General features: G+C 40.7%; 1 long non-coding RNA gene across 1 annotated transcript in view; it reads left to right on the forward strand.

Annotated features, from left to right (window-relative positions):
* Positions 1-8438: 8438 nt before the first annotated feature.
* LOC126955467 (uncharacterized) overlaps positions 8439-15206 on the forward strand; it is a 55803-nt gene continuing 49035 nt past the window's right edge. The window contains exon 1 of the long non-coding RNA XR_007725933.1: positions 8439-8667. This is a non-coding gene — a long non-coding RNA (uncharacterized LOC126955467). The remainder of the gene's footprint in view (positions 8668-15206) is intronic.

Genomic DNA, 15206 nt, shown 5'->3' on the forward strand with positions numbered 1-15206 from the left:
CAGCTCCTACCTCTCCTCTAAAATTTAGGCTCGTATCTAATTAACTGCTAATGATCACCACTTGGAAGATGAACAGACAACTCAACTATCACACATCCATAAGGAAGTTCTTGATCCTCCACCTTCAACCCCTGGGCCCAACACTCCTCAGCCTTCTCTGTCTCAGTAAATAGCACCTCCAGCGTACCAGCTGTTAGGCCGGGAAACTTGCCCTGACCCCTCTTTGTCTCTGACGCCTCATATCAGCATACACTGTTGAACTGAGTTCAGAATCTGAGCTCCCCTTGCCCCAACCATTGTGTGCACCTTGCTTCACTTTACATCATTGCTTTCAAGGATTATCAAAATAGCCTCCTGACTCCTCTCCCACTTACTCTTTCTTGCTCCCTGCACTTTGTTCTTCACTGAACAACCAGAGTAAGTCTTTATTTATTTATTTATTTTGAGACAGAGTCTCCTCTATCACCCAGGCTGGAGTGCAGTGGCGCGATCTGGGCTCACTGCAACCTCTACCTCCTGGGTTCACGCAATTCTCCTGCCTCAGCCTCCTGAGTAGCTGGGACTACAGGCATGCACCATCAAGCCCTGCTAATTTTTGTATTTTTAATAGAGATGGGGTTTCGCCATGTTGGCCAGGCTGGTCGCGAACTCCTGACCTCAGGTGATCCAGAGTAAGTCTTTTAAAGCGTAAGGCAAATAATGTTTTCCATCTGCTTAAAACCTTCCATGGCTAGGAAGGTCTTAAACCATCTTGTCCCCTGACACTTCTCTGATCTCTATTCCCATCAGGCTCCCCTCTGTTATTGCAATCTTCAGAGAAACCAGGCAGATGTGCTTCTGCCCCAGGGCCTCTGCATGTGTGGTCCCCTTTGCCTGGAATGCTTTCTCTTCAGGTAGCAGCATGGCTTACCTCTCTTATCCAGGCCTTTGCTTCATTATTACCCTGTCATGAGAAGGCTCTTTTCTGACCATTTAACTTCAAATGGCACCTTCTCACTCTCTACTTTCTTATTCCACTTTATTCTTCCTTAAAGCACTTCTTACCATCTGACCTATCATGTATACACACTTCCAGATTTCTTCACTGGTTGCTCCCACTCCCACTCTGTCCTGTGCAAGCTCCATGAGAGCAGAGACTGTTTTGTTCATTGCTGCATCTCTATCTCTTAAGATAGTTCTTGGCATAAGTAGGCATGCAGGTTAGTATTGCATGCATGAGTGAGGACAATAACGGTCCCAAATTCTTCTGGAAAGTTTTTCCTCAATCTTGAGGCTAGTTTACTGTCATCAAATTTCTTGATTTCTTGACCATTAATGACTCACTGTATCTCTGTCCTATTTACAGTCACAGTTTGGAAATATTGCAGGTTCAGTTCCAGACTACCAAAATAAAGCAAACATTGCAATGAAGTGAGTCACACAAATGTTTTGGTTTTGCAATGCATGAAAGTCATGTTAGCACTATATTGTGGTCTATTAAGAGTACAATTTCAATATGTCTAAAAATGCCAATGTACATGCCTTAATTTAAAATAATTTATTGATAAAAATGCTAATGATCATCTGAGCCTTCAGCAAGTTGTAATCTTTTTGATGATGGGGGTCCTGCCTCTCTGTTGATTGATGCCAACAGATCAGGGTGGTGGGTACTGAAGGTTGGGGTGCCTGTGGCAATTTCTTTTTCTTTCTTTTCTGAGATGGAGTCTTAGTCTGTTGCCCAGGCTGGAGTGCAGTGGCAGGATCTTGGCTCACTGCAACCTCTGCCTCTGGGGTTCAAGTGATTTCTCTTGCCTCAGCCTCCCAAGTAGCTGGGATTATAGGCCCCAATACCATGCCTGGCTAATTTTTATATTTTTTGTAGAGATGGGGTTTCACCATGTCGGCCAGGTTGGTCTCAAACTCCTGACCTCAGGTGATCCACCGGCCTCACCCTCCCAAATTTCTGGTATTATAGGCATAAACCACCGTGCCTGCAATTTCTTAAAATAAGACAGCAGTTTCTTAAAATAAGACAGCAGTGAAGTTTGCCACATCAATTGACCCTTCCTTACATGAAAAATTTCTCTGTGGCATGTGACGCTGTTTGATAGCATTTTACCCACAGTAAAACTTCTTTCAAAATAGAGTCAATCCTCTCAAAGCCTCCTGCTTCTTTATGAACTAAGTTTATTGAATATTCCAAATCCTTTATTGTCATTTCAACAATGTTCATAGTATCTTCACTAGGAGGAGATTTCTTCCCCCCAAAACACAACAAAACAACAACAACAACAAAAAACCCCACTTTTTTTTCTCATCCATAAAAAGCAAGTCCTTATTTCATCAAGTTTGATCATGAGATGCAGCAATTCAGTCACATCTTCAGGCTCCACTTCTAATTCTAGTTCTTGTGCTCTTTCTACCACATCTGCAGTTACTTCTTCCACTGAAGTCTTGAACTCCTTAAAGTTATCCACGATGATTTTAATCAACCTCTTCCAAACTCCTGTTAATGTTGAATTTTGACCCCTCCCATGAATCATGAATGTTCTCAATGGCATCTAGAATGGTGAGTCCTCTCCATAAGGTTTTTAGTTTACTTTGCCCAATCCATCAGAGGAATCATGATGACAGTGAAAACCCTATGAAATGTATTTCTTAAATAATAAGACTTGGAAGTTGAAATGACTCCTTCACCCCTGAGCTTCAGAATGACCTTGTGTTAGTAAGCATGGAAACAAAGTTGATTTCCTTGTATGTCTCCATCAGAGCTCTTAGGTGTCAAGGAGTACTAACATTTTGAAAGAAATGTTTTTCTCTGAGCAGTAGGTATCAACAGTGAGCTTAAAATATTGAGTAAACCGTAGTGTAAATAGACGTGCTGTCATTCAGGCCTTGTTGTCCCATTTGTAGGGCACAGGCAGAGTAGGTTTAGCATAAGTTTTAAGGGCCCTGGAAGTTTTGGAATCGTAAGGGCAAATCGGCTTTAACTTAAAGTCGCCAGATGCATTAACCCGTCATGAGACTCAGCCTGTCCTCTGAAGCTTTGAAGCCAAGCATTGACTTCTCTCTAACTGTGAAAGTCCTAGATGACATGCACTTCCAGCAGAAGGCTGATTCATCTACACTGAAAATCAATTGTGTAGTGTGGCTACCTTCATCGATGATCTGAGCTAGATCTTCTGCTGCAGCAGAAGTAACTTGCTGCAGCTTCTCCGTCACACTTCCCGCTTCACCTTGCACTCTTATGCTATGAAGAGGGCTTCTTTCCTTAAACCTCATGAACCAACCTCTGCTAGCTTCAGACGTTTCTTCTGCAGCTTCCACACTTCTCTCAGCCTTTATAGAACAGAAGAGAATCAAGGCCTTCCTCTGAATTAGGATTTGGCGTAAAGGATTATTCTGGCTGGTTGGGCCTTCTATTCGGACCATTAAACTCTCCATACCAACAACAATGCTGTTTCACTGTCTTACCACAGCGTGCTCACTGGATTAACGTCCTTCAAGAACTTGGCCTTTGCGTTCACAATTTGGCTCTCGGTTTTGTCCGAGAGGCCTAGCTTTCAGCCCGTCTCATCTTTTGACATGCCTTCCTCACTAAGCTTCATTTCTAGCGTTAGATTTTAAGTGAGAAATGCATGAGACTCTTCCTTTTACAGGAACAGGTACAGGCCACTGTAGGATTATTAATTGGCCTAATTTTCTTATTGTTGAGTCTCAGAAAATAGGGAGGCCCAAGGAGAGGAAGAGAGATGGGGAAACAGCCGGTTAGGGAGGCAGTCAGAGTCCATACAACATGTGTCAGTTAAACATGCCATCGTACATGGATGCGGCTCATGGTGCCCAGAACACAGCAGTAACGTCAAAGGTCACTGACCATGGAGCACCATAACAAATACAGTGATAAATTTTGAAATATTGCTAGAATTACCTAAATGTGACACAGACACAAAGTGAGCCCATGCCATTTGAAAAAAAGCACTGAAACTTCCAGTTAGCTGAACACGTGGAGGTGAAATGTGGCTGAATTTTGTGAGTTGAATTAGACAAGTCCCTGATCTTTCCTATTTGTTAAAGTCAGAATTTAGGATACTTTCTTTTATGAATTAGCATTAACTTAAACAAAAGAGCTTAATGAGATTCACCTGGCATGACTGGTAAGGTAATTATGTTTCAGAATTTACTGAAAAAGAAAGGTTCTTTTGTTTGTTATGCTTTCAAGGAGTAGAAAACCCGCAGTTGAAAATCAATACCGAAAGGGTCAAAGTGGGCTGGGGCGTGGTCGAGCTCCTTTGAAACAGACTGGTGGGGAAGAACTTTGTGTCCAAGTTCGACCTGTGTCAGCAGCTGAGCCTCCAAGTGAGACACACACTACAGAAAGAACACACGGGCTGTGGCCATTCAGCAACTGAGCACCTATCCCAGGCACTGCCACTGCAAGGATGAGGAAGACACACACAGTCCCTACTGTGCAGACGTGTTACGCTGGGGTTAGCAGAAAGTGGAAATGCAGGATTTTCTCATTTCAATACAGGATGATCAAAGCTCGTACGCAGGATGTTCGGGGTGCTGTCAGAGCACATTGGGGGAGCACCTAAACTCGTTAGAACTAACTGATGATGAGTACAGCTTATGTTTGGAACTGTTAGCAGGAATGATATAAAAACGTTGGGTAAATGAAAATAGTGTACTATTTAGGTTAGTTAGCACAGAGTAGTAATGTAGATGAATTACTTAGCATCAAAATTAATTTTTAAGGCCAAAGAAGAGTTATGAGAAGATTTTAGTCTCACTGTTGAAAAGACACATTGCACACTACATAATTCTCATAAAAAACATAAGAACATATGTAAATGCAACGCGTAGGAAGCTGTAGAAAGAATAATATTGCACATTATTCACTTATTGCTCTTTTTTGTTTTTTTTTTTTAAATGAGAGTCTCCCTCTGTCGCCCAGGCTGGAGTGCAATGGCGTGATCTTGGCTCATTGAAACCTCCACCTCCTGGGTTCAAGTGATTCTCCTACCTCAGCCTCCCGAGTAGCTGGGACTACAGGCGCCCGGCACCATGCCCAGCTAATTTTGGTAATTTTAGTAGAGACCGGGTTTTGCCATGTTGGCCAGGCTGGTCTCAAACTCCTGACCTCAAGTGATCCACCTGTCTTGGCCTCCCAGAGTGCTGGGATTACAGGTATGAGCCACTGCACCCGGCCTCACTTGTTACTCTTGATAGCACAATTATAGGTACTTAGTAGACATTTAGTTACTTAGTTATTAGAATTCAAGGAGATTCTGAGGGGTATAATTAGTTGAAATTGCAATTAAGCAATTACTATATCAGAAAACCACTTTCATTTAACTTACTTCTAATGACCGAGACAGAGGAGCTGTACCAGGGCTGTATCCCACGTGAGGTCCCCATCAGAGAATCTGGGGCGGGACCATCCAGCCGCTTCCCTTACAGGGAAATAGGTTTCTCTTTCTGGTGAACTTCCCGACAGGCCCTTTAGGTTAGTGCTTTTGGTAAATCCAAGGAATGGAGTCTATTTTGGAATCCTGAAATACTCAAAGAGGGCTTTGTCTCCCAGGAAGGGCATCAGCTGAGATAACTCAAGTGGCATTTGAGAAGAAGCAGAAGCAGGCAGGTCACTCTCTGCCTCCCAGGAGCAGATCATAAGACTTCCTTTCAGAGGAACAGTCCTTATACCCAGAAGAAAGAAACATCCTTATCTCTGAAGACACAAGGACACAGAGAAGAATCTGAACACACAGGTCTTGCTAAGTTCCCCCAGTTCATCTCCATGACAGCATACCCACTGTGTCCAATTGTACCCCCCCCATGGCGTCCACTGCTCATCAAACCTAACTAAGCACAAGATACACAAGGTTTCCTGTTTCTTTGGGTCATTTTCTTATGAAGACTCCTGTGCCACATAAAAGTTTTTAAATAAACGTGTATGCTTTTCTCTCCTTGATCAGTACTTTGTTACAGGGGCATCGGCCGCAGGCCTAGTGATGGGTGAGGAAAAGAAACCTTTCTTGCCCTACAAAGGAATGAAAAAGAATATTTGGGTATATATATTCTCAACCCAACGAGAGACTCCGTTCCATGGGCCTTATTTCCTCCCTATGTTTTATTATTCATGGACAGACCCTCTACTCTTGATCCATTTGATCAAAAAGTCTGTGAAGACTGCGTCCTGGACTGTGGCCGTGGAGTGGAGTGTCTTGCAGCTGCGTGTGAAACTGGATACTTGTGGACTAGAGCTGCCGAGGGAGGAGAAGGATTAATGACCCCCCGCAGAAGCCATCCAGTGAGCTCTTAGGATGAGCTGATAAAGAATTTGGGAGGACTCTAGCTGTAGACTTTCTGGGACGATTTCCTTCTTCACAGCAGAGTTCAGGTCTCTTGCCCTTTGCCGTGGGAAAGCCGTACTCTCCTGTTTCTCCTGCGAGGCTGTCTTCCTCATGGCTCAGTGGCAGTTCTTTGGCACAGTCAAAAATCAGGGCACCCAGCACTTTGGGAGGCCGAGACGGGCGGATCACTAGGTCAGGAGATCGAGACCATCCTGGCTAACACGGTGAAACCCCATCTCTACTAAAAAATACAAAAAACTAGCCAGGCGAGGTGGCGGGCGCCTGTAGTCCCAGCTACTCAGGAGGCTGAGACAGGAGAATGGCCCGAACCCGGGAGGCGGAGCTTGCAGTGAGCTGAGATCCGGCCACTGCACTCCAGCCTGGGCGACAGAGCGAGACTCCGTCTCAAAAAAAAAAAAAAAAAAAAAAAAAAAAAAAAAAAAAAAAAAAAAAAAAAAAATCAGGGCAATTCCCAGCATTTTATATGTTGTGCTGAGAATGAAGCTGTACACTCTGGGCAAGTAGGAATTAACTCTTAGGCACACGGGGCCTTTGAATTGCTAAAAGGCTCTCTTCTGGGCAACACTCATTATGGATTGTGATCAAATTACAGAATGTTCATGTTGCTTTGCTTTCTTAATCAGCCTTGTTTGTGACTTCCGATATCTTTGATCAAGATTGCAAATTGACTTTAATTTTTGTGCTTATATGTTAAGGAATGGTCTCTTTATTATTTCAAGTGAGCCATTTGTAGAATGAATTTAATCACTCATTCAGATCTACAGACTACAAAAATGAACATTATATAGATATAGACACTGCGTTCATATAAAAAATTTCCAAATAGATACATCTGGGCTGCAATTGTCATGAAAGGAAGGCTCACTTTTAGTGAGCTCACTTTTAGAGGAAGCAAGATAATATATATTATAGGTTAAGAAAGATAAAATAACGGAAAAAAAGAGAATGGAAATAAACTGCAATTCTTACTTTCTTGTTTCTTTGTCACTGGGTTTTGCAGAATCCAGCCCCATGAGAACGTTTTCCCCATTATTAGTCCCTAGTAGGCTTTGTAATTGGGAAAAAACCTCAAAACTTCCCCCGCCCTTTGCTATGTTTTGGTTGTATAATCTTATTCTTGGATTTAGTCAAGATAAATTTAATAAATTCAAATCAAAGTTGTAAAATAAAATATTTCTTCTGTTAAATTTGCCTCATAGTCTCCATCCCTCTTCAGATGCCAAAAATAATTCAGATGGTGGATATAGGATTTGTTCTTTAAATAAGAAAACAAGCCTTGTTTTCTTACAAATGAGTAGAAGCTGCTGAAAGATAGGGCCCCTGCCTCACACTTCCATCTTGTGTTCCTGGGAGCACTGTGGTGCTGAGATATTATCCATCCTTCTCCCTGATTTTTCTAAAGGTCCCTTGGCCTCCATGTGCTAGAGAGTGAGAGAGGATTTAAAGTCTTTCTGAGAGTGACTCCTCACGTTACTATGGTTTTCTGTTACTTACTTTTCCAGCATCTGTGACAGTTTTCTCTTCCTGTCTTTCTTTTCTCTAAGGTAATGAACACAAGGTAACTCCTCTTAAGAACAGGCAGTGCAGCATCAGGCGAGTATCAGATGGCAAGGGTTCCGATTATTCATCCTCTGATTTCCCCTTGACTTTTCTAAGAAAAGTGCAGCTTTATGTTTACTAGGACTAGAGAAATTCAGCTTTGCAGAAAGAACATAACATCTCAGTTGCTGTAGTCTTTGTTGTTAGTTATCATTTGTAACCAGGAGCTCGAATTTTCTTTCCTGGACCTGTCTGTTGTAGAGTGCAGCAGCAGGGTCTTCTCTGGTGCTGCAGGAGAAGGGATGCAGCCGTTCTCTCTGGGTTCTTTTGACCCAAGAAGCCTTCCAAAATGTGAAATGTAGGCTCCACGAGCAAAGGTGTTTTTGCCTCTTTTGTTGGCTATTCTGTACTGATGATGTGGGGAATAGTGCTTGGCACACAGTAGACCCTCAGGAAATATTTATGGAATGAATGAATAAATCCCCCATGATATAGGTTTATCGGACGCTTGACCTCCAATGACCTTCACCTAGGGAGACAATGTTGCTAGTGAGTGTCGTGGTTGCCTTTCTATTCCAGCTCTTTGTCCTGGGCAGAGCTTGCTGCACCTTCCAGTTGCAGTAATCAAGGAAGCGGAGTCCCTGCAATTCTTCAAGGAACCTTGAGAACTCAGGAGGTCCTGGGGTGGCTGCATCAATCCTGCAGACCAATGCCAATCAGCAGAGGGGCCTTTCCCAGGGCCACATGGCTGGCTGAGTTGGGCCTTGGCCAGGTAAGACGCACAGCATGCATGCCTATGTGATTTAATTCTGAATGCCATAGACCTGGCAAGTCATAAAATAGCAACCAATAATTGTAAGTTAGAGGGCTCATTTCCTCCCAGAAATCTCAGTGTATGTGAAGATAGGTTGGAATGTGTAAAGAAAAGCTAAGAAAGCAGATTTCTGATAAGAGCAGCGTGTGACTCGTATAGCAGTTCTGAATTACAGCCCAAAGGATGGAATGCTGACAGTTCCTTCCTTCTTACCTGTGATTGCTAGAATTTTATTTAGCGGATCGTTTTTGAGCCTATCTCAAAATGAGAAAATTCTTTGAGGAATTATGTGTAGTGTGAAGTATATTCTCTCCCTTGTTGCCCGTGGAGATGCCACTGGTGACAGGGCAGATTTCCCACTGCAGGGTCGATGGAGATGCTGCTGCTGTCTTTGGACATAATAGTTTATGACAAAGAGACCAAAATAATTCCTTTTTAGCCATGTGGTTGTCTGTAAATTTGCCTAGTTGGTCATCCAAAGCGATGACATTTAAGATATAGTTGATACACTGTTTATCTTAAAGAAACGTTTTAAAATTAATTCTTCAGACCTATGTAATATTTTATCTTTTCTGTTTAATAATATCCAAATGTGCTTTTGTGACGCACAGGACACGTGTGTTTCTTCATAAATCAGTCATATAGCTTTGAAAGTATAACATACTACAAGCATGTAGCAAAGACCCTCAAAACACAATTATTGAAGCAGTATAAAAAGGTGAATTTGCTTCAGTTTTGGATTTTTAATAGACTTCACTGTTATGTAGTGAAGACAGAAATATGCCATGGAAGTCTCTGGTTAAGAGCCAAGACTTTTTCTCGTGTATCATTTCAGATCCTGTCATCTCTATCTGATCTTTAGGGTAGACTATGTACATTCAGAGTGTTGAGTAAAATTATTAGAAAATATAATACCTGTAACATTATTCTTTATACCCTTTAAGTAAATATGCTGGCACATGAATTCACAATTTAAAACTCTGACTTTGTAAGACATTTGCATGTATCTCCAATGAAGATATTGTTGGACTTGCATTCTTTGTGCATGATTTGTGACAAAATTATGAGACCTTTACATTTGTGGAAATAAAACACATAAAGGTATTTCAAAATTCACATCAAGTCCATCACTGTGTTCTGTCAATCTTATCTCTAAATATTTCTCAGGTTTCTTCATTTACTTTCATTTCTACTCCCACAACCAGAGTCCAGATCACCATCATTCCTCACTCTCCAGACTCCTGGAATATAGTCCCATTCTCCATGCCTCCAAGTAATTAATGACACAGAAAAAGCACATTACAAAGTAGGAGTCCAGATTCAACATGCACGTGGATTGTAATGAAAACACACTAAAATGTTAACAGTGAAAGAATCAGCAGTTATATTTATTTTGCTCTTTTATACTTTTTAATGTTTTCTAAATGTTCTATAATAAGCATGAATTATTTAAGAAATTTTATTAAGGTGCGTTCTCATTTTAAAAAATTCAAGGCTGTACATGGTGGCTCACGCCTGTAATCCCAGCACTTTAGGAGGCCAAGGCAGGCGGATCACGGGGTCAGCAGCTGGCCAACATGATGAAACCCTGTCTCTACTAAAAAATACAAAAATTAGCCAGGCATGGTGGCACACGCCTGTAATCCCAGCTACTCAGGAGACTGAGGCAGGAGAATGGCGTGAACCCCAGAAGTGGAGCTTGCAATGAGCTGAGATCGCGCCACTGCACTACAGCCTGGGTGACAGAGCGAGACTCTGTCTCAAAAAAAAAAAAAAAAAAAAAAAACCGAAGTGAAAGTGAAAACAGATGCCATCTAAAATCTACTACTTAGAAATTCTCCTTATGAAATTAGGTGAACGTCATGTCAAACATCTTATTGTTTCTCTCCGTATATCTTCTCACAGGCACGTGCATACGCTTACACACACAGAAAGGGTGAAGAACGGCTACTTAGCGAGTTCGAGACAGGCAAAAAGTAAAATTTTATATATACAAGATCAAACTATGCATCATCTTAAAAAGATTAAAATGTATTATGTTAACAATTTGTACCTAAAAAATTAAGCCTTATGCAAGGTGTCAGCTATTGAAATGAAAGCATCAGGTGACCTCAGCTTTTTATGTTGTGGACTTAGCCACACGCTGTGCCCAGCTCTGTTCCAGTTCTTTCCTCTTGCCTTTGGCTCCTACCACTCCGTCGTAGGCTTGACTTCTAGAAGAAACACAGCTAACCTGCCAGGGCTTTAGACTTGATCTGCCTTTCTTAGGGAGAGAGAGATGGAAAGAAAGAGATGGCTGCTTCTTTGCAGAAACACATCAGCTGCCTTCTCAATTTCCCTGGACAATATTTATGTTCATTCTTCACCAGTGAGCAGGTAGGTGCCTGCATGGGTAGCCCATTCTCACGGGTAGCCCATTCTTACTAAAATGTTGAACTCCTTACGTAAAACATTTTGAATAAAAACAATTGATCAAAAGGAATAAAAAACATTTTTGAGTGAAAACAGTTGATCAAAAAGAACAAACTGTGCAGCTTTTCAAATTCTGCAGACCAGGTGAATTTAGTAGAGAATGAACAAAGTAGTTTACAATATAAAGATTTCTGAATTCAGTGGTGTGTGTGTTCACTGCCCCGAAGAAATGAAAACAGAAAACATTGAGAACCAGTTAATGGGACAATCAGCAGAGAGTCACTCTGTTTCCTTTTCACCTGCTACTTGGTCTTCATAAGATTGTCTCAGTTCCACCATCCTGGTCTGAAAGCCACTTTGTTGCACATGGCAGTGTGTTGACATCAGCAAGAGCCAGTCTTTGCAGATCTTTGCTCTGCAAATTACTGCCAAGTGTGACTGGGTATAGCCCTTAAGCACTGCACCCCAATTCCCCAGTCTGCAATATGGAAATAATAAAATCTAACTCTGAGACATAATTTAAATTATGAAAAGATACATTACAGTAGGTTATAAACAAAGGTTCGTTCTCTTTCCTGCCTTTTATCATCTAATCTAGTTTCTTTGGAGGAGAGAGGGAGCTTGTGTGTTTCAAATATGTAACTTATAAATAATATGCTACTGAATTAAAGACTGGGTCTAAAATTTTGTTTCTAAATTGATGATTTTGATCCACACATTTTGTATGATTTCTTTCAGAGTTGGATTTATTGTCATCATCTAGTTTTGTGCTTTACGTTTTCCTCCTGTTACTATATTGTCCTTTTCTTTCCTTTTTCTTTCCCTTTCCCTCCTTCTTTCTCTCCTCCCTCTCTCCTTCCTCCCCTCTTTCTCCCTCTTTCTCTCCTTCCTTCCTTCCTTCTTTCCCCTTCTTCCTTCCCTCCCTCCCTCCCCCCTCTTTCTTCCTGCCTGCCTGCCTGCCTGCCTGCCTGCCTGCCTGCCTGCCTGCTTTCTTTCTTTCTTTCTTTCTTTCTTTCTTTCTTTCTTTCTTTCTTTCTTTCTTTCTTTCTTTTCTTTCTTTCTTTCTTTTTCTTTCTTTCTTTCTTTCTTTTCTTTCTTTCTTTCCTTTCTTTCTTCTTTTCTTTCTTTCTTTCTTTCTTTCTTTCTTTCTTTCTTTCTTCTTTCTTTCTCTTTCTTTCTCTTTCTTTCTCTTTCTTTCTTTCTTTCTTTCTTTTTTCTTTCTTTCTTTCTTTCTTCCTTTCCTTTCTTTCTTTCTTTCTTTCTTTCTTTCTTCCTTCCTTTCTTTCTTTCTTTCTTCTTTCTTTCTCTTTTTTGACTAAATTTTGATTTTAAAATTATTTTTACCCTTTCTACTCATTTGGAAGCCATAAATCCTTTTTCTAATCATTATATGGTTGCTCTTAATCTTAATAAAATCCAAAATGAATCTGTTCTCCTCCCTAGCAATGTTGTATCTTAATTCCCATCAATTGCCTCCTGCTTCACATTGTATTTTTGTGCATTATTTAGATTCTGCCTCCACATATTTACACTGTTTTTATTATTTCATTTATACCAGTTTCATTGTTTATTGTTCCTTTTTTTCATCCCAGATCCTTTTTATGGAATCATTTTACTTGTATCTGAAGTATTTCCTTTAGTAATTCCTTTAACAAGAGTCTGATTATATTAAACACAGATTCTGCTTGCCTAAAATGCATTTATTGTGTCCTAATTATGACGCAATAGTTTGCTGAGCAGACATCTTGAGAGGGATGCTGTCTTCTGTCAGAATTTTAGGCTAGGGCTTTGTTCCGGATCCACTGATACTGTTGGGAAAAATTGTTTTTCATATAACTGCTATTTCATGGAAGGTAAAGTTTTTACTCTGGCTGTTTTTAAGATCTTTATTTATTTTTTTTAAATTTTGGTGGCCTGGAGTTGAAGTTTGTGCCTAGATGTGGGTTTCTTTTCATCTAATCTGCTTAGGAATGTTTGGTTTCTCTTATTTCTCCATCTTCACCTCCTTTTTTTAGATTTTTAATTTTTAATTTTATAGAGATTGGGTTTTACTATGTTGCCTGGGCTGGTCTTAAACTCCTGGGCTCAAGCAATCCACCTACCTTGGCCTCCCAAAGTGCTGGAATTACAGGTGTTAGCCACCACGCCCAGCCAATCCTCGCCTTCTGGCCACTCTTCAGAACCTGTCGTGTCTTTGAGGGCTGCTCTTCATGTATCTTAACCTTCTTTCATATTTTGCATTTCATTATCTCCATTATGTCTCTGAGCTTCGTTCTAGTAATTTCTCTATCAGTCATTATTTTCTTAGCTACATTAATCTTTTGTTTATCTTACCTATGGAATTTTTAATTTGAGTGATTACATTTTCTGTTTGAGAGATTCTTTTTGATTCGTTTTTCAAATAGCCTGATTTTTTGGTATAGCATTTTGTTTCTAGTTCATAATTTCAATTTCTTTTTTGAATAATTTTTAATATACTTATTTTATCGTTTGTATCCAATATTTTTATACATGAAAGTCCTTGGTGGTTTATTTCTGCTGTTGGTTGTTTCTGCTAACTCTTGTATTTTGCTTTTTTAAAAATATATTTTGGATTAAGCTCACATTTAAATGTCTGGGCTTTATGTGCAATAATCTGTCAAGGTTTAGGTTGAGGGTGCACCTTCTGCATAGAATTTGCATTTTCGTTTATTGAGCATTCCAAAGCATAACCGAGTCAAGGTTCTGTAAAATAGTTTCTTGGTTTGAACTTTCCTGGAATTACCAGGTAGTATGATTTTAAACCCAACTCCAGAGTGTGTCAACTGTGTAGTTATTGTCATGAAAATCATCTATTTTTGTCACTCTGAGTCCAAACTAAGAATGGCATTTTTGGGTCATCTTTTGTCATTTTTTTAAACAGTGGATCTTTTGTCATCTTTTTAAACATCTGGAATTACAGGTATGAGCCACCACGCCCAGTCATTATATATCTTTCTATATAATCTATATAAAATATATAAACATTTACATCAATTTTATGGGCGCTGGCTTTATTCGTAGACCTTACTTGTAACTTCCTCTTTGGGCTGAGATCATGCCTCTCCTCCGGTCCCCTGTACCACGCGAAATGCAAGCCTTCAGGCCCAGAGGCTGCTGCCTGATCACTCCACAGCCACAGTGATAGCTCACCATTCGGAATTTAAGTCTTCTTTTTATTTTTTGGCCTGTAAATATTTTTATTCCCTTTAAAGTTAATTATATTATTATTATTTCTTGCCTAGCTAAATGTTTTAAAGATTTAGAAATATTTATTTCTATAATATTTATTTCTATATATTGTATATGGCGAAAATTTTTCAGAAAACTTTTACCAAGATGGAATCCAAAATACAAAACAGTCTCTCAATCTATCTACCCTCTTCTTTAGCCTCTTTCCAATCCATTTTCTGGCAAGCAGCCAAAGTGATGTTAAGTGAAAATAGGATTATATTGTTACTGGAAGGAGGGCCTCGAGTTTTGTCAGTTGTCCAGGTTCTTTGGTGTTTTGAACAAGGAATTGGACAAAACCCACAAAGCAACAAAGGAATGAGACACAAGAACAAAGCAGTGACAGCTGAATTCACTGAAGCAAGACAGCCCTCCACAGGGTGGGGCAGGAGCCCATTTTCTGGGTTTGAAGTACCCCTGTTGAGGCTCCTGTCAGTTGCCTCTTGTCTGGATGAAGGGTTTGGGGACCCTGGCTAATTAAGGGCTGAGGTGAACTGGTGGCCTCTGCACATGGAGGGGTGGCCCGTGCTTGGCCAGTCAGGGCCCTCTCCCTTTCCATCTGAGGTGTGCTGGAAGCGGGAGGGCTGCAGGGAGATTTGATCCTTTGTTGCTCGGTGTGGAACGTGTGGAGAGATGGGATTTCTCGTTTTGGTTTATCTTTAGGAAGTTCATGTTCACTGGCCTTAGGTTCCCTGCCCTCAGACCCAGGTGTCCTCCTTTTGATCCAGCTTTGAGAAGTCAGCACCAATTGGCCTCAGATCCCTTGACCCCACACCCTGGTGCTTTTCCTTGATTCAGCACAAATCAGCCTTAAGTTCCCTCCTCCAGACCCTGTT

This window comes from Macaca thibetana, chromosome 5 (genome assembly GCF_024542745.1).
Source record: "Macaca thibetana thibetana isolate TM-01 chromosome 5, ASM2454274v1, whole genome shotgun sequence".
Classification (NCBI taxonomy): Eukaryota; Metazoa; Chordata; class Mammalia; order Primates; family Cercopithecidae; genus Macaca; species Macaca thibetana.